Source organism: Suncus etruscus, chromosome 5 (assembly GCF_024139225.1).
Source record: "Suncus etruscus isolate mSunEtr1 chromosome 5, mSunEtr1.pri.cur, whole genome shotgun sequence".
Classification (NCBI taxonomy): Eukaryota; Metazoa; Chordata; class Mammalia; order Eulipotyphla; family Soricidae; genus Suncus; species Suncus etruscus.
The window spans coordinates 134,221,297-134,246,407 of record NC_064852.1 but is presented as its reverse complement, the minus strand read 5'-3'; the positions used below and the strand labels follow the sequence as shown (position 1 = coordinate 134,246,407).

At 34.3% G+C, this 25,111-nt stretch overlaps 1 protein-coding gene and 1 non-coding gene across 2 annotated transcripts in view; one reads left to right on the top strand and one right to left on the bottom strand.

Moving 5' to 3' along the window:
* The window catches only part of ZNF804A (zinc finger protein 804A), a 245,375-nt gene that overhangs the window by 18,416 nt on the left and 201,848 nt on the right, over nucleotides 1-25,111 (top strand). The window lies entirely within an intron of this gene.
* On the bottom strand, nucleotides 2,841-2,942 carry LOC126010726 (U6 spliceosomal RNA). The gene has a single exon (XR_007496738.1). It is a non-coding gene; the product is annotated as a U6 spliceosomal RNA (small nuclear RNA).

Here is a 25,111-nt window from a genome sequence, read left to right as displayed (position 1 = left end):
TACAGATTCCAAATATCTCAACTACTTTATTAATAAGGTAACAATAAAAGCTCGATCAATCCTCAAAATACAGGTCATGTGCAAATGTAAAATAATCATAGTATCTATTTTGGGGCACATACAAAATAGATAAGAACTTATTCTTAATTGATTTTTCTCTCTCTCTCTCTCTCTCTCTCTCTCTCTCTCTCACACACACACACACACAGGCATACACACCTCTTCCTATTACTGCTCTCCCACCATCTCTATTATTCTTCTATCCTCCCTTCAAATTCTCAAACTTTTCTCACTGTTACTCTACCTCCCTTCTTATTATACCATTGAATGGATCAAGAAGTTGTGGTTGGGGCTGGAATGGAGACGCAAGTGGTAAGGCCTCTGCCTTGCTCACGCTAGCCTCGGATGGACAGATTCAATCTTCTGGTGTCCCCAATGGTCCCCCAAGCCAGGAGCTATTTCTGAGCATATATCCAGGAGTAACCCTTGAGTGTCACCAGGTATGACCCAAAAACAAAAACAAAAAGAAGTTTTGGCATATATACATACACACCTGCATGCATATACATGTAACACACTCAGAATACTATAAAGGTTTAAGAAAAGACTAAGTCATGCAATGATCTGAATTATGAACAATAGTAGAGGGTAAAATGCTAAACATATTAGTCAGAAAAAAAGGGATAGATAAAGTGTTATTTCACTAATATGCTGGACTTAAAAATACACAGCAAATAGCAACAAAGGACCAAAGGCAATGAACTGGTAGAATTGACACACAGAACTGAGTTGTTGGGGTTTAGGGAATTGAAATGGAGGGACCTAGGATATTTTGGGGGAGAGTTGCATACACTGGTGATAGGTGTGGCTTTTTTATTTTTCTGTGTTTGAATTATGTACATGCAAAACCAGCATTAATAGTATTGTAAATCATATTTCCTCAACCAATAGAAAATTATATATCAGAAAAAATAAACTTTGACAATTTATATTTACTTTTAAAAATGTTTCAGAACTGAAGAGCCAACTGCTTTAATGTCTCCAGATGAATTTAGTGGCAAAATTTTGTTCAGACATTTCCAACTTTAGATCCTCACCAAAGCTGTATCACCTTTGAATCTGTCAGCTACCTAGTACCTTCAAATGTATTTTATGCTTCATTTAATGAGTTGATTTTGGTTATTTTTAGTGAAAAACAAGACTAGTATTAAGGAAAATGTAGACTTGCAGTTTCTTTCTCAAGGACATGAGCATTTTACTTTTGTGGTTATTTTTTTTAGTGTTTGACAGTGCTTTATTCCCTTAATTACTTACTTCTTATTTTGTTTTATTTTATTTAATCTTTAATTTATTTAAAAATGTTTATTTAATTTAATTTAAAATTTTAATTTATTTGATTTAATATTTAAATATTCAAAATTATTAAGTTATATTTTTATAGAAAATTAAATGAGAGAGCTTTGGGTATGAGTTCTAGTTTGTAAACTGGACCATTTATTTAATAAAATTTGAAACAGAAATTACCCTTTATTTCTGTTTCTTTAGTAATGTAAAAACAAATTTATCCCTGCTGCACACTAAGTGTATTTGGAAAATATATCAATTATAATTTATTATTGCTGAAATACCTTAAAATTGCTATTTGAAAACATAACTATTGATTAAAGAATATGAACTATATATGTTAGCATCAGTTTCTGTCATGTATTCATTTTGATTCTCATTTTGATTCTCACTACTATTGATACCTTAAGGACATACTTCCTATTTTTTAAAGTGAATACATGAACTTGTGCTTTCAAAAAAACCAAAGTGATGATAAATTAATATCATATAATATAGATGCTTATTTGAGTCCAATGACATATGGTCAGGGATGAAAATAAAAATTCACACACAAGACACCTTTACATAGTCTATAATAATAGTATTTCTCGTTAATTTTATAAAGCAAAATTAAAATTCTTTAGTGTTCAAATAATAAGTTAAACAACAGCAGTTGTTGATTGAAGGTTTGAAAAAAATATGATATGCTGGCACAAAAATTTATAATTTATGGGTAGGGGCCATAATTCAGTTTTTCTATAATCCACTTACAACTATTCCAGGATAAAATGCAAGCTTGGCTTCAATATGCTAGCTCCAAAAGGCTACTTGTTGTTACACATTCTAATACAGTATGAGAAATGAGGCATAGTTTTAATATTTTCTTTTTTTCTTTTGAAGCCACACCTGACAAGACTGAGGGCTTACTTATGGCTTTGTGATAAGGTGCCACTTTTGTTGGTGCTTGAGGGACCATATGGGATGCAGAAATTGAACCCCTGAGAGAAACCAGCAAAGCAAGTGTCCTCCCCTCTGTACTAAAACTCAAACATATCTTATCCTTTGTTAATTCTCTGTCAACACTTACCCTCCTACCTTTTCAGCTAACACCTCTGATCTCCCCAAATTAGGTCTTTTAAAAAGATTGTAGAAGTCCATATATTTCTTTGCAAAGAAAATATAAATTTATAAATATTAAATTAAAATAGAGTTGAAAAACATCTTTTTAGGGAACGATAGCTATAGGTATAGTTATAGCTATTTTTATTCTATTGTTACTTTTTAATTTTATTTTTAATTGTTTTATTTATGCGCCATTGTTACAAAATTGTTTATTGTTGGGTTTCAGGCATACAATGTACAGCATCTTTCACCAGTTCATACTTCCCATAAATTATGTCTCCCATTTTTCTCCCATTCTCTCCCCTCAATACCCCTAGCTTGCTCTGGGGCAGGCAATTTTTTTTCTCTTTCCCCCTCTTTTTCTCCCTCTTTCTTTCTCTCATCATTTTTTTTAAAATATGGAACGCTTCACAAATTTGCGTGTCATCCTTGCGCAGGGGCCATGCTGATCTGTATCGTTTCCATTTTAGTATATGTGCTGCCGAAGCGAGCACTCTCTCATTTTTAACACTGTGGTTTGCATTATTGTTAATGGGGGGTGTCTTTTCTATTAGTTTCTCTACTTTCAATATGGAGTTCTTGTCCAGAGCAATCACTTCCACCATCATTGTCCTAGTAGACCCTTCTTTATGTTAGCTACACTCATTAACCTTGGTCTGTACCTCCTGTCTTTTGTCTCTATTGTTCTAGGTATTATTACCATACTATTTCTTGTTTTTTTTTTCTTCTTATATCTCACATAAGAATGAGATTATTCCGTCTATACCTTTCCGTCTGGCTCATTTAACTCAGCATAATAGTTTTTATGTCCACCATGCATAAGCAAATTACTTAATTATCTGATGACTGCATCATATTCCATTGTGTAGAGGGATCAAAGTGTCTTTGGCCACTCATCTGTTGTTTTTTTTTTCTCCAGATTCTGGCTAATGTAAATAGTGCTATGCTGAACATAGGAGTTCAGAGGGAAGTTTTGTATTGTGTTTTTTTGTTGTTGTTGTTGTTGTTCCTGTGGGATATCCCTAGGGTTGGTATTGCTGGGTGATATAGAAGTTTAATTTTTAGATTTTTGAGGAATATCCATATTCCCAAAACAGCTGGACAAATCTGCATTCCCACAAGCAGTGAATGATTGTCCCTTTTCCCATCAGTCAAGCTAAAACTGGATATACTTGTTGTTGTTATTGTTTTGCAATGTGTGCCAGTCATTGTGGTGTGAGATGATATGCCATAGTTGTTTTGACTTGCATCTCCTTGATGATTAGTGACATGGAGATTTTTTCATGTGCTTTCTAGCCATCTGGATTTCTTCTTTGAAGAAATGACTTTTCATTTCTTCTCCAAATTACGTGAGGGTTTTTTCCATGTAAAATTCATCAGTACCTTGATTAACTTATATATTAACCCTTTATCTGCTAGGTATTAGGTGAACAATTTCTTCCAATACATGAGTAACTTTTGTATCCCAGGCACTATGTCCTTTGAAGTACAGAAGCTTCTGAGTTTAATGTATTACCATTTGTTTATCTTTGTTTCCACTTGCTTGGCCAGGATTGTTTCATCCTTAAAGACCCCTTTACCTTCAATGCCTTGAAGATCCCTTTACCTTCAATGCCACCTTCAATGGTTTGCATGTTTTCCTCTATATATTTTATGGTTTTAGGTCTGATATCAAGGTCCTTAATTTATTTTGATTGGAGCTCTGTGCATGTTGTTGAGAAGTTCATTTATTTGCATGTAGTTGACCAGTTTTCCCAGTACCACTTTTTAAAGAGGTCTTTCTTGTTCCACGTTGTATTTCTTGCTCCTTCATAACTCAAAATTCATTCATAACCTATGAGTACATCTCCTGATATTTAAGTCTATTTCATTAATCTGTAGGTTTCTCTATTCCATTCTATGCTATTTTAAAGACTACTGCTTTATAGTACAGTTGAAAATCTGGAAAAATAATTCTCTCCATCTTTGTTATTTTTGACAAGATCGCTTTAGCTATTTGTGGGCATTTATTTCTCCATATGAATTTTAGGAGCATCTGATATCATCTACAATGATAGTTGGAACTGATTGTTCTGAACAAGAACTTGGCACTGAAAAATGTCATGGGAATTTTTATAGAGATTGGATTATATATATCCAAAATTTAGGATGCATTAACATTTTGTTTTGTTTTTTGGGGGGGACACACCTGTTGACGCTCAGGGGTTACTCCTGGTTATGAGCTCAGAAATCGCTCCTGGCTTGTTGGAGGGGACCATATGGGATGCTGGAGAATCAAACTGCAGTCCATCCTAAGGTAGTGTTTGCCAGGTAGATGCCTTATCTCTAGCCCACTGCTCCAGCCCCTGTATTAATATTTTAACTATGTTGATCCTCCCAATCCATGAACAGGTTATATAGCTCCATAATTCCTTTTGTCTTCTTTTATTTCTTGAAGAAGTATTTTGTAGTTTTATTTATATAACTCTTTTATCTCTTTAGGTGAGTTGACTTCAAGGTACTTGATTTTCAGAGGTACAATTGTGAATGGGATTATCTATAATATATTTTTCTTCTCTTTTATTTTTTGTGTATAGAAAAGACATGGATATTTGCATATGAATTTGGTAGCCAGCCACCTTACCATACAAGTCTATTGTTTCCTGGGCTCTTTTTTTGTGCAGTCATCAGGAATTTTTAGATACAATATCATCTGCAAACAGCGAGAGCTTCACTTCTTTCTTTCCTGTGTGGATGTCCTCAATGCTTTTTCTTGCCTAATTGCTACAACAATTACTTCTAGTACTATATTGAGAGTGGTGAGAGGAGTCAACTTTCCCTTATGCCAGATCTTAGTGGAAAGGTTTTTAATTTTACATCATTGAGTATAATATATGCAATAGGGTTGTGATAAATGGCTTTGACAATATTCAGGATATTTCCCTCAATTCCAATTTTATAAGAGATTTTATCATGGATGGGTGCTGGACCATGTCAAATGCTTTCTCAAAGTCTATTGATATGATCACATGGTTTCTACTTTTCTTTTATGGATATGGTGTATAATATTGTTTGACTTGCTTATTATGCTAAGTTATACTTGACACAACTGGAATAAATTCTGCTTAGTCATGGTGTATAAGCTTCTTGATGAGTTATTGGTTTCTGTTTGCTAGTATTTTGTTGAGGAACTTTGCATCCGTGTTTATCAAGGATATGGGCCTATAATTATCTGTTTTGGTATTTAGTTTTCTTTTGGTATTGGGGTAATGTTGGCTTCCATTTATAGAAAACAGATATGATATTTTGACCATTTCTTATGACAAAACTTTGTGGCACACATATATTTGTGAAAAGTTGGCTTACAATTTTAAATATTTCAGATTGTGTGTATTATCCTACCATTTTTCTCACTAAATTTTTTCAAGGCTTTACAAGAAAATGAAAAGATCTGAATCATTTACTATAGTTTTGTTAAGATGCTGGTGTTTCTAAATTTATTTTCTTACTAATTTTTAACTATGCTACAGGGTTATGACAGGGCACTGGAAAGGCAAAAAGAAAAAGATTTTGGGATCTATGGATAGGAATGAGCAATCCTTTGGTATGGACCTTCACAAAGAGATTCTTATTCTTTTTCTAACATCAGTTTGGCACCTGGTCAATGTATGTGTTTTAAATGTGCATGAAAATTCATATATGTTTGTATATGTCTGCATGAACCAAAATATTTGTATATATATGTAAATGTATATATGTGCTCATTGTAAAACTTGAATGTATCCAAAGGGATAGGAATACTTAAAAAATTAAGAATGGGAGCCAAAGTAATAGTACAGTGGATAGGGTGCTTTGTTTTGGTAGATCTAACCCTGGTTTGATCTGCTGCATTCCAAATTGTCCACTGAAGTACTCCAGAAATTATTCCTCATTACAGAGACAAGAATAAACCTTGAGTATAGTTGATGTGACCCCAAACAAACTACAACAATAAAAGACAAAACTATTTTATCCTGGGGCTATATTATATAAAGATAAAATAAAGGATATGGATTGTCCTTGGATGTGGCTAACCAGAATTCAACCCCCTGTACCCTATAGGGTCCCTTTAGTCTACAGAAGCTAGAGATAACCCAGAGATAACCCAGACATGGCCCCAAAAGAAGAGAATAAAATAGAGATCTTTATCCTAAAAATGTTTATTAACTATGAAAGAGAGAATAAATGAAACAATACAATATGTGGAAATCAGATATTTCAACAAAATACATATGCTTATAAATTAAATTGATAGTATCCTTAAAACAAACAAGTTAAATTTAAAATAGCTTGACTCAGCAACATTTCTTCAAAGTTGACATTTTTCTAGAAATGTGTTTATAATATGAAATCTGTATTATTTTTAATATGGTAGGCACTTTCCTTTTATTTCATTTGGGTTTAAGAATAAATGATGTTAATCTAAAGATATTGCCAGAATTTTCAAAAATTTGTAGTCTAGTCTAATTTGATCTTTTTGTTGAAGTCCATCTGTGTTTTATTCACAACCACAGTAAGTGGTATCCTTTGACATCCTTCCTGATATAAAGAATAATTGAGAGGTTATTTAATTATGCAATGAAAATTTTATATTATTATTATTATTATTATTTTAAATCCATGTTCTCTATAGCCTATTCATTAAAACTCTGTTTAAATATACATATAATGGTAAAATAAATAAAATTAAATATCAAATCTTTATTTCAAAATGTGTATTCACATATTTCAAGGGAAATGTGGCTTTTATAAGTTTCAATTTAATGTCTTATGATTATACAGGTTTGTAAAAGACTTACAAGTTCTTGGTCCACCAAACTAAAGCATAAAATATTAAAAAAAGCTTACATTTGAGAAATAGAGTAGCTCATAATTAATCATAATCTTTCAAGTTATTTCCTGTAAATTTTAATATTATACACAAAATTATAATGAATCATGAAATGCTGAAAATCGAACCCCAATTTGTCCCGGGTCAGCCCAATGCCGGGCAAATGAGCTGCTGCTATGCTATCTCTCCCGTCCCTAAAAAATAGTCCTTAATAACTTGATCTAATTAAGAAAATTTTTCTTAATATAAATTTTTAATATAATTTTTGATATATTAAGAGGCCTGAAAAAGTGTATACATGCTTTGAAGTTTACATGCTTATTTTTATATTATTATATGAATGCAAAAACATACTTCTTAATTATCACTGTGTGCCTATTATGTACAATTAATACAATGATAACAAAGACTATTCTTTACTTTGCTCTGGAGCATTTTTTTCAGAGCAGTACTCCCAAAGTAAGGTATATGCACTCCAAAAACTACAGTATGTTTTGTAGGGAACAGATAAAATATTTATAAATAATCCTGGGAATTAGGCTGGAGGGATAGCACAGTGGTAGGGCTTTTGCCTTGCATGCAGCACACCCAGGACAGACAGAGTTTCAAATCCTGGCATACCATATAGTTCCGCATGCCTGCCAGGAGAGATTTCTAAGTGCAGAGCCAGGAGTAACCCCTGAGCACCGCCAGGTGTGACCCAAAAACCAAAGAAAAAAAATCCCTGAATTTATTATTAATTGTTTATCACTAAGTATGTTATAGGGTTTGAGAGCTGTCATGATGCAATAATACAAACCAGTACTATTTATCTGACATGGAGAAATGAAACATTTAGCAACAACATGGATGAAAGTAGTGGATATTATGTTGAGTTATGCCAATCTAAAGGAAAGGATGGATATAGATTGATCTCTCTTATACGCAGGATTTAAAAACACCTAACAATGTGGAAGGCAACATACAGAAAGAATTGATCCATACAATTGAGTTGTAAGAGGTTTACAAGGGAGGACTGTTGTTTTTCTTGGGAGAAGAATGGAGTCTAAGGTATGGTGTTGGGATTATGTGCATGAGAAACTAAGAGCACTGTAAACAACAATCTCAGTAAGAAAATTAAATAAAAATTTCAGCATTTGAATTTTCTTGGGGAAGATGTACAGAACAAATGAAATTATCTAATTTCATTTTTTAAGAATACTGACTGGGTCTGAGCAATAGTGCAGCGGTAGGGCATTTGTCTTGCAAATGACCCAAGATGGTCTTGGGTTCGATCCCCAGTGTCCCATATGGTCCCTTCAGTCCAGGAGCAATTTCTGACTGCATAATCCCTGACCATCAACGAGTGTGGCCCAAGAACCAATAAAAAATAAAAAGGATATTAACTGAATTCTATATTACAAGAGTTTATGATTGATGATGAATTCAGACATGCCAATTCAAGAAATTGCCACAATCTACCCTAGACATGGGTTAGGCACAAGGAAGAGTTTTTGAGATATATGTACATATTGAAGATATACTTACAAAATAACATCTACAAATTGTGTGTAGAGGAAAATTCAAGAGATGTGTCTAGAATCTCTTCAATTTCTTTTTTGTAACACTTTACAAGTCTGAGCACTACTCACTGGCAGTAGAAGTAAGCATATATTATTGTGAGTGAGTTTTAGAAATATTAAACATGACGAGTGTCTCTAAAATATCTTAAGAATTCAGTTGTGTGTGAATTTAGAGTCACAATGAGTTATATTTCGGAGATGTTATTTTCTCGTAATCACTCACCCTTGCCTTATTTCAAATGGTTATTTATGTTTTCCTAACTCAACCCCAGCATTTTTATATGTAATGTGTACATTTCCTTTTCTATAGCTTTCTAGATTAAAAGTGACATAAAAAAGCAAGTGCTTGGTGATTTGAGATGAGTATGTTTTTCAAGTCTGTGACACTGTATTATGAATGATTAAAAAAATCACAAAATAGTGTATGTGTTTGCATATTGTAACAATAGCTGACGTAAGTCAATTTAACTTTCTAGACCAGGGGTCCTCAAACTTTTTAAACTTTTTAAACACTGTCCTTCAGACTGTTGGAAGGCCAGATTATAGTAAAAACAAAAATTATGAACAAATTTCTATGCACACTGCATATATCTTATTTAGAAGTGAAGAAACAAAATGGGAATAAATACAATATGTGGCCCACAGGCCGTAGTTTGAGGACCGTTGTTCTAGACTAATATAAGCAAATACCCAGAATAATACCAAAGAGACAAAATGATACCTCACAAAGAGATGCCAAAAAGAAATTTTTATAGGTGGAATATCATCTAATTATTTTTTAAACTTAACACATTCTGACACTTTTTTAAGAAAGTAAGAATAAGCATGACATGTTCTGTTATTCAAAGACTCCATACACAAACCAAAAACCACATACTTTTAGAACTACTAACAAGTTATTTCTTGTTTTCTAAAAAAGTGAAGTTTGTATTTATGTGTAGCATTTATTTTGTTTGTAATATATTTTAGTCATGGGATAGGTGACTTCAGTATTTGAACATTACCAGCATTACCTTAAGTAAAAGATATATGTAATAAATATGAAAAAAATTGCATTAAAAAACTATAGTATATACAAATTAGGTTTATTATATTAAATTAATTTAAAATATATTAAAATAGTGTATGAAAGCTAAAAATGTATTTTGGTATAAGAAGATGGAATATGAAGGAGCTATATAGCACACGGATCTGATACTTGCCTTGCATGTCACTGACACTGATTTTATCTCCAATATTGCATTTAATCTCTGAATACTGCCATGAGTAATCCCTGAGAACAGAGCCAGCAGTGAGTTTTGAGCAGCACTGGATGTGATCCTAAAACTAACAAAAATACTACCTAAAACAACACAAATAACTATATCTGCATAGAAGAGAAGCCAAACTCTTAAATATAAGATAAACAGAAATTTTCACAAACTATATACCTTTCAGCTGTGAATAAATATTTCATGTTCAAAATAATAGGCTACAGAATGTGTAAATTTCATTCTAGATTATTTAAGTCTTCTGAAATAGTGTTATTTTTCTAAATTCAAATGAATTCCAAAGGATCCAAAAATTTCTGTTATATTTGTTGAAAAATTTGCTCCAAGAAATGTTTATTTTATAGACTTCTTTTTTTTTAATTTTTATTTTTTATTTAAACACCTTGATTACATACATGATTGTTTTTGGGTTTCAGTCATGTAAAGAACCCCACCCATCACCAGTGCAACATTCCCATCACCAATGTCCAAGTCTCCCTCCTACCCACCCAACCCCCGCCTGTACTCTAAACAGGCTTTCCATTTCCCTCATACATTCTCATTATAAGGAAAATTCAAAATGTAGTTATTTCTCTAACTAAACTCATCACTCTTTGTGGTGAGCTTCCTATGGTGAGCTGGAACATCCAGCTCTTTTCACTTTTGTGTCTGGAAATTATTATTGCAAGAATGTCTTTCATTTCTCTTAAAACCCATAGATGAGTGAGACCATTCTGCGTTTTTCTCTCTCTCTTTGACTTATTTCACTCAGCATAATAGATTCCGTATACATCCATGTATAGGAAAATTTCATGACTTCATCTCTCCTGACAGCTGCATAATATTCCATTGTGTATATGTACCACAGTTTCTTTAGCCATTCATCTGTTGAAGGGCATCTTGGTTGTTTCCAGAGTCTTGCTATGGTAAATAGTGCTGCAATGAATATAGGTGTAAGGAAGGGGTTTTTGTACTGTATTTTTGTGTTCCTAGGGTATATTCCTAGGAGTGGTATAGCTGGATCATATGGGAGCTCGATTTCCAGTTTTTGAAGGAATCTCCATATCGCTTTCCATAAAGGTTGAACTAGACGGCATTCCCACCAGCAGTGGATAAGAGTTCCTTTCTCTCCACATCCCCGCCAACACTGTTTGTTCTCATTCTTTGTGATGTGTGCCATTCTCTGTGGTGTGAGGTGGTATCTCATCGTTGTTTTGATTTGCATCTCCCTGATGATTAGTGATGTGGAGCATTTTTTCATGTGTCTTTTGGCCATTTGTATTTCTTCTTTGTCAAAGTGTCTGTTCATTTCTTCTCCCCATTTTTTGATGGGATTAGATGTTTTTTTCTTGTAAAGTTCTGTCAGTGCCTTGTATATTTTGGAGATTAGCCCCTTATCTGATGGGTATTGGGTGAATAGTTTCTCCCACTCAGTGGGTGGCTCTTGTATCCTGGGCACTATTTCCTTTGAGGTGCAGAAACTTCTCAGCTTAATATATTCCCATCTGTTAATCTCTGCTTTCACTTGCTTGGAGAGTGCAGTTTCCTCCTTGAAGATGCCTGTAATGTCCTGGAGTGTCTTGCCTATGTGCTGTTCTATATATCTTATGGTTTTGGGGCTGATATCGAGGTCTTTAATCCATTTGGATTTTACCTTCGTGCATGATGATAGCTGGGGGTCTACGTTCAATTTTTTGCAAGCGGCTATCCAATTGTGCCAACACCACTTGTTGAAGAGGCTTTCCCTGCTCCATTTAGGGTTTCCTGCTCCTTTATCGAAAATTAGGTGGTTGTATGTCTGGGGAACATTTCTGTATACTCTTAGGATTCGATTAATGGGGAGGAATACCAAACTAAGTTTCCACAAATGATAGTTGCTGAACACTACAAAGATATAGCTTTTAAGAGCGAGGCCCAGATCTATAATTTAACATTAAAAGTACATTACATTTAAAGAATAATTGTCTTGGAGCCCAGCCGATGACTCAATTTCTTAAAGCAATTGAGCACCAAGCAGAAGCCATGAGTTTAACCCAGGCTCTGCCTTCACAATGAAGCAATCCTGGGAGCTGTGTTATTTAGCAACTGAGGTACAGCAAAAAGGGGCCCTTGGAAAATGATCCAGTGGCTTAAAAATAATTTAGAGTCCTGGTGTTCAATCCCTGGTTCTTTGGAGTGTTCTGGGGTAATTTTGAACCTATCACTTAAGAATTTTATGCAAAGTCTGCGCCTCCTGTAGTACTGGGAAGCAGGGGACGCATTGATGATGCTCAACCTTGGACCCCACATAAGTGGCTCCTTCCCTCCACCATTACCTCGCCTTAGACACTGCTGGGCAGAAGCTCAGTTCTGCCGCCGCTGGTAAGGGAGTTGGGAGTGACATCCCTCACAAACTACCATCACCCCAATTTGTGGACTCAGCCTTCTGCCTCTCAAAAGTCCATCGTTCCCCGATCAGGAAAGATCGGTGGGATATATACCTACGCAATCTGGCCATAATCCTGCTGCCCTACAACCCGCTAACACTTTATTCTATACCAGACAGTGCTAGGCTGATCAAGCCCAACTTATTTCTCCCTTAGAAAATAGATAGCCCCCAAACGAAAAGAAAAACCAAACAAAGTAGACTGTAACATCTCTACCATACTTGAGTAAACTCGCACGGCTAGAATGAATAACACCCCCAAAAGAATCTTATGCACAGAAAAAAAATATTTGATTACACTTAATGGACTTAAATAAAATAAATATACACAAATGCAAACATATATTTCATTGTAGCACTCGTGTGACCAATGTCAATGATAAGATTATGGTGAATAATCTCTTTTAAGGAAAACATAATCAAGAAACCCATAATTACTAGTATCAAGAAATGAGAACGTTATTCTATACAATCAGTACAGTGATCTCAGGATTCTTAGAATGTTTCTAACATATCGAATAAGAGCTATAGAAGCAACACAGGCTTTCTAATAATTGATTAGATAAAAATATAAATATACAGATAAAAATAATTCTAACCTATTGTTCCTCTTGGTATCTTCAGTAGATTGAAGCCATTTTGCTTTTGTTTTATTCAATGTTTCTTCCATTTGATGATGATTAAAATGGCTATAAGAATAATTGTAAGGGAACCACAGCAATAGTACAGCAGGTAAAGCACTTGCCTTGCATGATGCTGACTTGGGCTAAATCCCTAACAACCCATATGGTTCCCTGAACACTGCCAAGAATGATCCTGAGAGGAGAGTTAGGAGTAACATCTAAGAAAAACAGGTGCAGCCAAAATTAAAAAAAAATGATAAAGAATAAGTTAAAACCATATTAGTGTTCTGTCATTGATTTCATTCACTTAAAAATATAGTGAATTTTTGTTATATAAATTTTGCTATAATTTTTAAATATTCTAAAGGTTTGCAAGCCAATAGTTTAGTAGCAAATACAATGCTTTTGGCTTTCTGTAAAGGTTTTTCATCTCACTTTGGTGCAAGTATAATCTTAACTACCTATATTCCAGTGTCTCTATAAAAAATATACACAGTTTAATGTCTGCATTTGAAAGATACACTAAGTGCGTTTTTTTTAGAGCGCCACAATGACTGCAAACTACAACTCATGTGCCAATTTGTATCCCTTACAATCTGGGAAAGAAACACACTTTCATATATTTTTAAATTATTCAGAAGCTAGTTTTCAGGTTATAAGTGAAAAATGAAACTACCATATGTAGGTTTTTTTATTTTTTTATTTTTTTTTTCGGGCTACACCTTTTTGATGCTCAGGGATTACTCCTGGCTAAGTGCTCAGAAATTGCTCCTGGCATGGGGGGACCATATGGGACGCCGGGGGATCAAACCGCGGTTCTTCCTTGGCTAACATATGTAGGTTTCTAACACCTAGACAATTAGAGTAGTTTTTCTTCTTGAGAGAACACTGTTTCCTCTTCTTTAAATATAAGAATAACTTTGTTGTATTTCCTTTAATTATCATTCTTGAAAAAATATTGCTAATAATTTTGAATTGGTTCCCACTTATTATTGACATTTATATCTAGGAAGCATAGCAGCAGACTAAATTAATGATAAATAATGCTGCATTATAAGTTGGAAAAATCACTGGTGAATTAAAATAGATAGATGGCAAGCAAACTGCTGCTGCATATTACACTTTAGTATTATATTACATAGGGTATGATATGATAAATTTATCTGTATCAGCAATGTTCTCCAATAGCTCCTCATCATTAAACCCAGAAGGTTTCATTGATTATAGTAAAAAGTCAAACATGGCGTTATCAGAACAGTTCTGTCTTTCAAATCTAAATTTTCAGCTCAGGAGTGCCCAAATAAAAAGATCACACTGGGGGCCGGAGAGATGGCATGGAGGTAAGCCATTTGCCTTGCATGCAGAAGGACTGTGGATTGAATCCCGGCATCCCATGTGGTCCCCTGAGCTTACCAGGAGCGATTTCTGAGCATAGAGCCAGGATCGCTGGCTGGGTGTGACCCAAAAAACAAAAAAAAAAAAAAAAAGAAAGATCACACTGATAAGAAGAGAAGAGATATATTAAATATATTTCCTTTTACCAGGCAATACTTCCAACAATAAAATTTGAAAAATACAATATTCTAGAATACTGTTTTGTAAAAACTTGACAGATTATATTTAAATGTAATTATTAATTATACTTTATTACTTTATAAATAAAGTACTTATTAAATCCTCTTCTGTACTTTTTTTTTCACAGAAATCCTATGTGCTAAAACTCATTCCTAAAATGATTATACAATAGTGTAATTTAAAAAATAATTCAGGATGTAATTGAAGGATCTTTATTGAATAAGCCTCTTTGATCTTTCTTCCAGGAAGTGTCATTACAGAAACATTCAGGAGAAAAAAAATGTAAAAGCTTTAGAGTCTCCAGTGCAGTCAATAGTGAGCTCACAGGGTTCAGGGAACCATAAGGGGTGCTGGGGACCAAACATGGGCTGGACATATTCAAGGCAAGAACTCTGCCTGCTGTACCATTAATCTGGCTCTTCTATGTTTTATTTATACAATATAGATTATAGAAACATAAAATATATATGTTAATATAATAATATTTAAAGCTCTCTTATATCAAAGATTATTATCAAATTAGATTCAAATGTACTCATGCAATTGAAATTGTTCATTCAATTTTTCTCATGTGAGAAAATTAACAAACATATCTTTATCCAGTAAGTTTTATTCTTAAATTTTCTCTTTAGAAAATAGAAGCTTTCACACTCTCCCTTGATATTAAAAATAAAAAGAGAAAACATAATCTCTAAAAGCCCAGAAATATGTTTTTCTTTTTAATCCTTAGCACTTTAATTTATTATTTTCAGTAGATTATTTAGGACCATCAAAGTCATGTTCAAAAGAGTTGTTATAGCACATATGTAAAACACTTCCATTTCTATTTTCAGTGATATCTTTGAAAAATTGTTTTGTTTAAGTTATTATGAAATTAATTTATTCTACCTATTCAGTTACCTGGGACCTGAAAATACATTTTTTAAAAATTATTCTCCATAAAATTCTGCCTTGTGTGTTGGGACAGAGAGATAGTCCAGTGGGTAGGGAACCTTTTTTCAGCTGACTTGGGTAAGATTCTAACACTGTATCTGATGCCCCAAGGCCAACCAGGTGTGATCCCTATCACAGAAACAGTAGTAAACCCTGAACAAGCCTTGAGCATTGCCAAATCTGGAGTCCAAACAACACATTTCTCTTTTTCCACTTATTTTTCAGTGATTAGTTATTTTGGTGATTAATATTATATTTGAGCTTATAATTTTATGGTGTGCTGTAATGTTCAAGTAAATAATATACACTATAAACTTGTTTTATGTGGTGCCATATAGGTCAGAAATCTTTGCTCCCTTTGCGTGATTTACAAACAACCAGACCTGCTGCTCAGAGACTGGGAAGCAATAATCCTCAAATCTTGAGACATCTGGAATTAGCCTGACTGACCTGGTAGTGCTGGGGCTTTCAGAGCTCTATCAAGTACTACTCTAGATACCATGTGGTGAAGGGAATTAAACCTCAATGCAAAGCATGTGCCTTAAATCCTATTGTTACTCTACTTAAGTATTGCTTTTTCTATTCCTATTATTTTGTTCTTCATGCTTTGACTTTTCAATAGCCTTTGTCACAGGCTTTTTAAAAATATTCTTTTACTTGAATAATCCTAAAATACGCCATTACCTAGATGTTCCCTATTGAGTTTCAGTTAAACAGTGTTCCAGTACCCAGCCATATTTCCAACCATCAATGTCCCTACTTTCCCTCCTTCCCTTAGCTATCTGACCTCATAACACCCTCACCTACATCTATGGCAGACAATTTTCTTCTTCTTCTTCTTCTTCTTCTTCTTCTTCTTCTTCTTCTTCTTCTTCTTCTTCTTCTTCTTCTTCTTCTTCTTCTTCTTCTTCTTCTTCTTCTTCTTCTTCTTCTTCTTCTTCTTCTTCTTCTTCTTCTTCTTCTCTTTCCCACTCTTAATCTTTTCCATTTTTCTTTTAAAGGACTAACACTGTAATTGGCGATATTTTTTTCTTAAGGGTTATAAGTATATATTACTTGCCCTCCTTTCAGCACCTAGTTCTTGTACAGAGCTATCATTTCCCACTATCAGTGTTCCTTCTCTGCCCTAATTGAATGCTCTTTCTCTTTATGGTATGATTCTTACCATGGACTAGTTTTTCTGGCTCTCATCTCTATTGTCTTTGGATATTATTACTATAATAATTTTATTCATATATCCTACAAATTAATGATTTTCATTTAGTAGACTCTGGTTCTCTACTCTTTTATATTTTGTTCTTGTTCTTTTGGGGGAAGAAGGAGAACTTTTGGCAGTATTTAAGACATACCCCTGGGTCTGTGCTCAGTATGGTATTTGGAGGAATGCACATGAAATTTGAATCAAGAACACATACCCTATCCCTGTACTATCTCCCCAACTCATCCTTCCAACTGAATTTGATGAGTGTAACCTTTTTTTTTTAATATCACTGTTACTCAAGTTATTTTGAAGCTATGTGAACAGAAATTTTGGTCTGTTTGCTCATTAATTATTTTTTAAAACTTTAGTCATACCTAATGATGCTCAGGGGCCTATGCAGTAACAGGGATCTTTGCACATATAAACCAGGGCCATGCACATATTAAACATGTGCTCTATTATTTGAGCCATATTCACAACAACCAAGTTATCTATCTTTGTTGAACTATGTTCTTGTTTATCCTAGTTGTATTTGCCCATAATTTATTCCTTACTAAAGATCAGTTATGATTTTTTGTTGCTTTGGGCATTTGGGTTATTTTTCTAACAAGAATCTTCTTTATATAACACATATTAGAGTTATTCTAGGTTTGTCCCTTTTCTTCTGACTAAGGTCAGTCAGCATAATACACTCCAGATTCATTCTCTTAGCTGTACCTAGAAAGATTTCATCTTTTCTTAAAGCCAATTCATGTCTGATTGTGTGTTGCCATAGTTTCTTTTTCCAGCCACCTGTTCTTAGACAGGTTGTGTCCATATATTAACTATGCAGATAGTGCTACAATGAGCATAGGAGTGTAATTATCTTTTTTATATAAATTTGTGGGGTTCTATCTATGCCTTGAATTCGAGTTGATATGTTATATGGGAGTTCAATTTCTAGTTTGTTAAGAACTATTCTCATTGTTTTCTAATAAAGCTGACCCACTGATATTTCCACCATCAGTGAATGAGGATCTTTTTTCTCTCACATCCACTCCAACAGTGGTTGCTTTGATCTTTTCACTAGTGTCCAGTCTCACTTGTGTCAGATTTTTATCCCATTCTGTTTATTTGCATTTCCCTGGGGGTTAACTGCTAAAGACTGCATATAAAAGCTTCTAGAAACAATGGTCTTCTACAGCAAAGTAGCAGACTACAAGGTCAACATTAAAAGAGTCTGGTAGATTATACAGATATTGATTGATTTACCATTTTGTGACTTGGATTCTATCCCTGCAATCACATATAGTCATCTAAACCCAGCCTTAGCATAGAGCCAAGTATAAGCAAAGATCATTTATGGTTATGCCCCCCATAAACAAAACAACACCACATTGCAGAAACATATAACTTTTACATATTTAAATGAAAATGTAAATATTATTTTAAACTATAGTTTATAATTTTGCCTAAGAAAATCAAGTACAATACATTCGTATCAGATTAACAGAAGTCAAAAGACTTACACACACAAATAAAAAACTTCTCACTATACACACTACTCATCTAATAAAAGAATGGCATCCATGGTAAAAAATGGTGGTAGAGGGGCCAGAGAGATAGCATGGAGGTAAGGCATATGCCTTGCATGCAGAAGGACAATGGTTCAAATCCTGGCATCCTATATGGTCCCCGAGCCTTCAGGGGGCAATTTCTGAGTGTAGAGCCAGGAGTGGTCCCTGAGTGCTGCTGGGTGTGACCCAAAAAACAAAAACAAAACAAAAAAATGATGGTAGAACTTTATAAGAAAGATAAAACTTGATATTATAAATTTATTTTTTATGTGATATCAAAACAGATACTGAAAGTATTTTGGATTGTTAACATTTTTTTTTAATCAGGAAGCATCAACTTTATTCATGCCCTATTCACCACATGTGTGTGGCCTATCTCATAACCTTTCAAATATTCAGCCATTCTTAGCTACCCTGCATCTTAATTCCTTTCAGCCATCTCCCTTTGACCTCCATCCTGGTCAAAGACCAAAATAGGCAATTTGAGAATGCTTGGAAAAGAAAATTTTGCCTTTACTTGGTTTTCATTTCTGGGTCACACACTAGTGATGCTTAGGGCTGACTCTCTGTAGAGTGATCAGACCAGGGCAGGCTCAGGGGACAATATGGGTAGTGAGAGTTAAACCCAGTTCCAGAACGTGCAAGAAAAATCCCTTACCTGGGGCATTATAGGGCATCAAGAATACTATGCTAGGCCTGGCTTCTGCAGCCACTATGGACTGGCAGGTCTGTAGGTTGCATGGTGATGGCAGAAAAAATCACAAAGCAGTCAAATGAAGTTCCAGGAGCCAGTCAGCTTTATTTCACGGTCCTAACCTAACATATACATTTCCTCACATAGCTTCTATGCAAGCCTTTTTTTAAGCAGCTACTTCTTTGCTCCTTCTCAGGTTCTTTCTGCCTCTGTCTCCCTTTCAGCTGCTTCTTCAGGCTCCCTTTGCTGATGCTACTGCTGTTGCTTCTTTGCTGCTGCTTCTTTGTTGAAATCAAGTAAATCAAGTAAAGTAAAATAATATGTCACATCAAAAGATAAAAATTATTCAATTAAATTAAAATGCCAAACATTTTAATCAAGTCCAAAATTCACTTATGATAAATATACTCAATAAGCAAGATAGAATATTGTACATGCGTGAGATAGTAAAAGCCTTTCCTGACCAACCCTATGTTAAAATCAGAATTAATGCCATATACAAAAATATTCAATTTCTGTTATTTTTAATATAAATTTGATTGCCTTCAACAAGCGAGAAAACAAGAAAAATACATAAAATAGAACCCAAACTGAGAAAGGAGAAGTAAAACTATCAATATTTGCTGGCGATTTTACAAATGGAAACTCACCAAATCTGCACTAGAAGTAAATAGAAATTATTGAATTTTGAAAAATTGGATTACATACAAAGTCAATGCTCATAAATTGATTACATTTCTGTACACAATGACCTGAATGAAAGACAAATTTAAGCAATTCTGGTGTCTGAGTAACAGTACAGGAGTTGTTCCAACTTCCAAACACCTTTACGAGTAATCTTTGAGCAGAAAGTTAGGAGTAAAACCTGAGCATTGCAGGGTGTGAACCATGAGTAAATGTAAGAAGTACCCCACTCCATAGAAGGAAAATATTTCAAAGGATCCCACAAGGCTTTCATTCAAAAGAGATAAAATTGAGAGTAAATTTAACATATAAGATGAAGGATAATGCACTGATGAGTATTAGAAACTTCATAAAAAATAAGCTGCAGATAAGAAACATGACATAGCCCATAAAGAAAGAATAGAAAGGAAGAGAAAAAAAATAGGTGTATCTGGGGACAACAGCTTTAATAACCACACCCAAACAGAGAAATCGACCAAAAATAGGTAGGTAAGTAAAAAAAAAAAAAAAATAATAATAATAATAAATGAAGGTAAAAAATAATATATAAAAAGTAAACAATGTTTTGTGGTTTTTTTTTCCTCCTGCCCTGGCACAGTAAATATTGGGGTCATTTGAATGGGCTATGTCATGTTTTCATGTTTCTTATCTCAAGACCATGGCGGTTTTTTTTTTTTTTTTTTTTTTTTGTGCGTGTGTGGTGCTTACTATTATTGTTGGAGTCCTCGCTGGATATTGGACACTTTTTTCTTTTTTTTTTCTTGTTTTTTTTTGTTTGTTTTTTGTTTGTTTGTTTGTACTGAGGGAATGTTTCTTTTTTTTTCTCTCCTTCGCCCCTCAAATCGATGATAAGAGTCTCTAGAAAGACTCTGCCCACTTTCGGAGTATTAGACTTTTACCCCAGTTTACTACTTTTCTCTTCTTCAAACCAAACCACGCAAATTGAACTAGCTAGGCCTGCCTCCCAGTTAGAGGGGGAAATTAGGGAGGCACCTAGACCAATCAGATGCAAGACTACTATGTAGTAGGATAGGTACATAGGGGACCACATATTCTAACAGCCCTGGGAGTGAGGGAAGAGGATACGGGAGATAGGACAAAAACGGAGGTGTAGGGAGGACAATTTGGTGATGGGAATCCCCCCTGATGTTATGTAAATATTTAACTAAAATATTATTGTCAACAACATGTAAACCACTATGATCAAAATAAAAATTATATTAAAAAATAAGCTGCAACAAAATTTAAAGACATACTGTGACAAAAATATTATTCAAATGACCAATTTACCATGGCAAGGCACAGACTAGTATGACCATTGCATCAAATTGTTTTATTGCCACTATAAATGTTTTGGGAAAGCTGATCACTCAAGAATAGAAACTTTAGTTACATATACAAACTAAAATCTCCAATATTTTGATAGTTAAGAAGATTTTTCTGCTCTTTCAAAAGTGCATCTTGAAAGTTTTAATAAACTAAATAATTATGGCTAGTTATAAATTTGAAAAAAGTACGCAAATATATATAACATGCCTGAAATTACAATTTCAATATATGTATGATTAAAATAAAAATAATCTTTAGTTAATTATAGCTCTAATATAATGTGAATCTGGGTATACACATTTAATAATATTATCCCTGAAAACATGCATTTAAGAATGTATTATATGGGGCTCGAGTGGTGGTGCAGTGGTAGTGCGTTTACTTTGTATGAGGCTGACCTAGGACTGACTGCAGTTCTATTCCCCCAGCATCAGTCCCATATGGTCCCCCTAGACAGGAGCAATTTCTGAGCGTGGAGCCAGGAATAACCTCTGAGTGTCATCGGGTATGACCCAAAAACCAAAAAAAAAAAAAAGTATTATATCTTATAAATATAATTTACAGATAGATTAAAAATAGAGATAAATCATGTATCATAGGACATATTAATATGTTAAGAGTGTTTTTAAAAAATGGCTTTAACAATGACTATAAAATGGATTTCCAGGACCCCATTTCTGCTTCTAAGAATACATTGTTCTTTTGCCTATGTGATTGAGACACACACATATAGACACAAAAAGAGACAGAGACAAAGGGATAAAGAGTCTACATTTATTGCTCAGAGATATTTAAAGCATTGTAAGTAGCCTGCTTAGACTTGATCAGTGGTATGACATATAGGCACCCCAAACCACCAGGAGTTATCCCTGATGGCTGAGCAGGAGAAATCGTTCCATCATATAGTGAGTGTCCCAAAAATCACACACACACACACACACACACACACACACACACACACACACACACACATCACTTTTTAACAGGGAGATTGTACACATAGTGCACAGGTTAAGATGTTTGTCTTTGTTTATTTTAGTCACACTCAATGGTACTCAGAACCTACTCCTGGCTCTTTGCTTTGTGATTACTCCTGGCAGTGCTGAGTGACTATATGTAGTGCCAGGGATTGAGGGTCAGACAAGGCAAATGTCCTATCTGCTGTACTCCCCAAATGCTCACATTTTATCCGGCAGACCCTGGCTCTGGTTTGATTCCCAGCACTGCATATGGCCTAGTAAGCCACATCCTCCCACCAAAAAACAAAAACAAAAACAAATAAAAGTATCTCACTTTTAACTACCTGTTTCTCTGCACTACAGTTTCAATAATGATAGATCTTATTGACAGGTAATGGCTATTAATTTGTAATTCTTAGTGACTGGTAGTGGTTATAAATTTGTATCCTTAAAATATTTTTCTTCTTAACAGATGTTTACTAACATATACATATAAACAATATTCCATGATTATTGTTCTTGCATTTCGATGTGGGACTTCTGAGAGATTGACTTGTACTGTGTCACTCACTGTTAAATAATATACTATTTTACAGTTAGAAGTCTTATTTTCTTCATTTTCCCTTTTTAAAATTGTAAACATATGTTAAATACAAACTAAACAACTCTACCAATTTTTACAAACTGTTTTGGTGCCACTCTTTTCTAAGATTTGCTTACTAGGGATTTTTGTATAAAATAATAAAAAAGTTTGTTCTGACATTAGATTATGGAATGCAGTCTCTTCTATTCTTTATACTTATACTTTATAAAGTATTCTTTATACTTTTTTGTAATTTGTGCTTCTAACTAAGAAATAAAATAAATATTCTTTTAAAAAAATATGTGAATTCGGGCCAGACTGGTGGTGCAAACAGTAAAGCATCTGCTTTGCCCGCACTAGCCTCGGTTCGATCCCCTGGCATCCCAAATGATCCCCCAAGCCAGGAGCAATTTCTGAACTCATAGCCAGGACTAACCCCTGAGCATCATCTGGAGTGGCCAAAAAACAAAACAACAACAACAACAACAAATATGTGAATTAATTTTTTAAATGTAGTTCAACACACTAAAAGACAGTTCTAAGAAAATATAAATGAAATATTTGTCTACATATATATCATTTATAATTGAAGCCATTCAACTAATAATGTATTCATCATTTGGAAGACCTATTTTTTTTGGGCCACACCCGTTTGACGCTCAGAGGTTACTCCTGGCTATGTGCTCAGAAATCGCCCCTGGCTTGGGGGGACCATATGGGACGCCGGGGGATCGAACCGCGGTCCGTTCCTTGGCTAGCGCTTGTAAGGCAGACACCTTACCTCTAGCGCCACCTTCCCGGCCCCAGGAAGACCTATTTTTTTTATTAACTTGACTACTAAATTACAGAATACCTAGAATATGTGAATGAGGATATTAAACTAATATATAGTTAATGAAAAGTAAACACACTCTTAAAAATTACTCAGAGGTATGACCTTTGGAAATTCATCACTAAGCATGCAACATATAAATGAAATAAAATTTTAAATGTTTTATTTAAGGGAGATAGAGAAATGGTACCTTGGGTAAGCCTTGAAGTGGCCGATATTACTTTATCAGTGACACTGAGCATCACTAGGATTTCTCCATGAACTTTAGCCATGAGTGAGCTCTGAAGATAGATTTGTGTTGTCTAAAATAGCAACAACAGCAACAAATGTTTTATTTTCAATTAAAATATAAAATAAAAAATATTTTGTTTTCACAGGTAGCTAAAAATATTAAAATAGTTATGTAACTATTCAAATGTTCATATTTAAATTTGGTTTAATCATAAATGTTTTATTTAGTTCTGGATTGGGTGTTAATATATGGCTTATACATACATCATAAGCATTCAACTGCCCCAGATAAACCTGTCAGCCTTTCTGTTCTTTTTAAATATGTGTCTCTAGCTTGTGAAAACACATTTTAACATTTACCTACGCAAAGCATAAAGGAAATTTGTGCCTTGTTCAACATTCATACTCTCCAGTGAAAACAAATCAACACTGCAAGTTAAACAGCAGGAATACATAAAAACAACATATAATATAAACTATGTAGTATTAAATCCACTAGTGAAACAGCCTTAAAGATAATCCTTAATATTGATTCTTTATCATTTAATCAAATTTATTTATAAAGTTCCTAATCAAAATCAAAACAACAGAAGCACTCATGAGCTAAAAATCTTTTTTTTTTTTTTGGTGGAATTTAAATGTCTTTATTGGGGGTACAGGGTGTCACCCAAGTGTCCTTTTAGTCTTCCTGAGATTGTTTTTGTGACTTTTTCTTTTTCTTGGCACTGCCATTACTCTTAATGCTGCACCCAGTTTCTTCAGGGCTGCTGAGTGGCTCCTCCTTAAGGGAGAATTTCCGTTTCTTTTTCTTGGAAACCTTGTTTTCAGCTTCCTCCTGATCACTAGCTGGTGACCTCTTCCTCTTAGGAAGACTTACAGTGACAGTGGTTTCTTCAATATCAATGAGCTAAAATTTTTAAGGAAAATGCAGATCATATTTAGTAAGTTTAAATTTTAACTACAGGGACTGGAGAGACAGCACAATAGTAAAGCATTTGCCTTGCATGTGGCCAACCTGGGATAGATCCAGTTTGATTCTCATCATCCCCTGAGCTTACTAGGAGATATTTCTGAGCACAGAGCCAGGAGTAACCCCTGAGCATTGCCAGGTATGCCCCCCCCCCCAATTTTTTTTAAAAAATTTAACTACATATTTCTCATTTTTCTTTCAAGATATGAATAGTTTTTGATTGATGAAATAAAATGTATGTTTGGGGCTGGAGAGAAAGCATAGCAGATAGGTTGCTTGCCAGACAACTGTTTATGTTTGTGTGAATACCATTTTGAGTGATCCCTGAGCTCAGAGATAGAAGTCAGCCCTGAGCTCTTTTGTATGTAGTCCCCAAACTACCCTTCACACCAAAATAATGCTGGTTT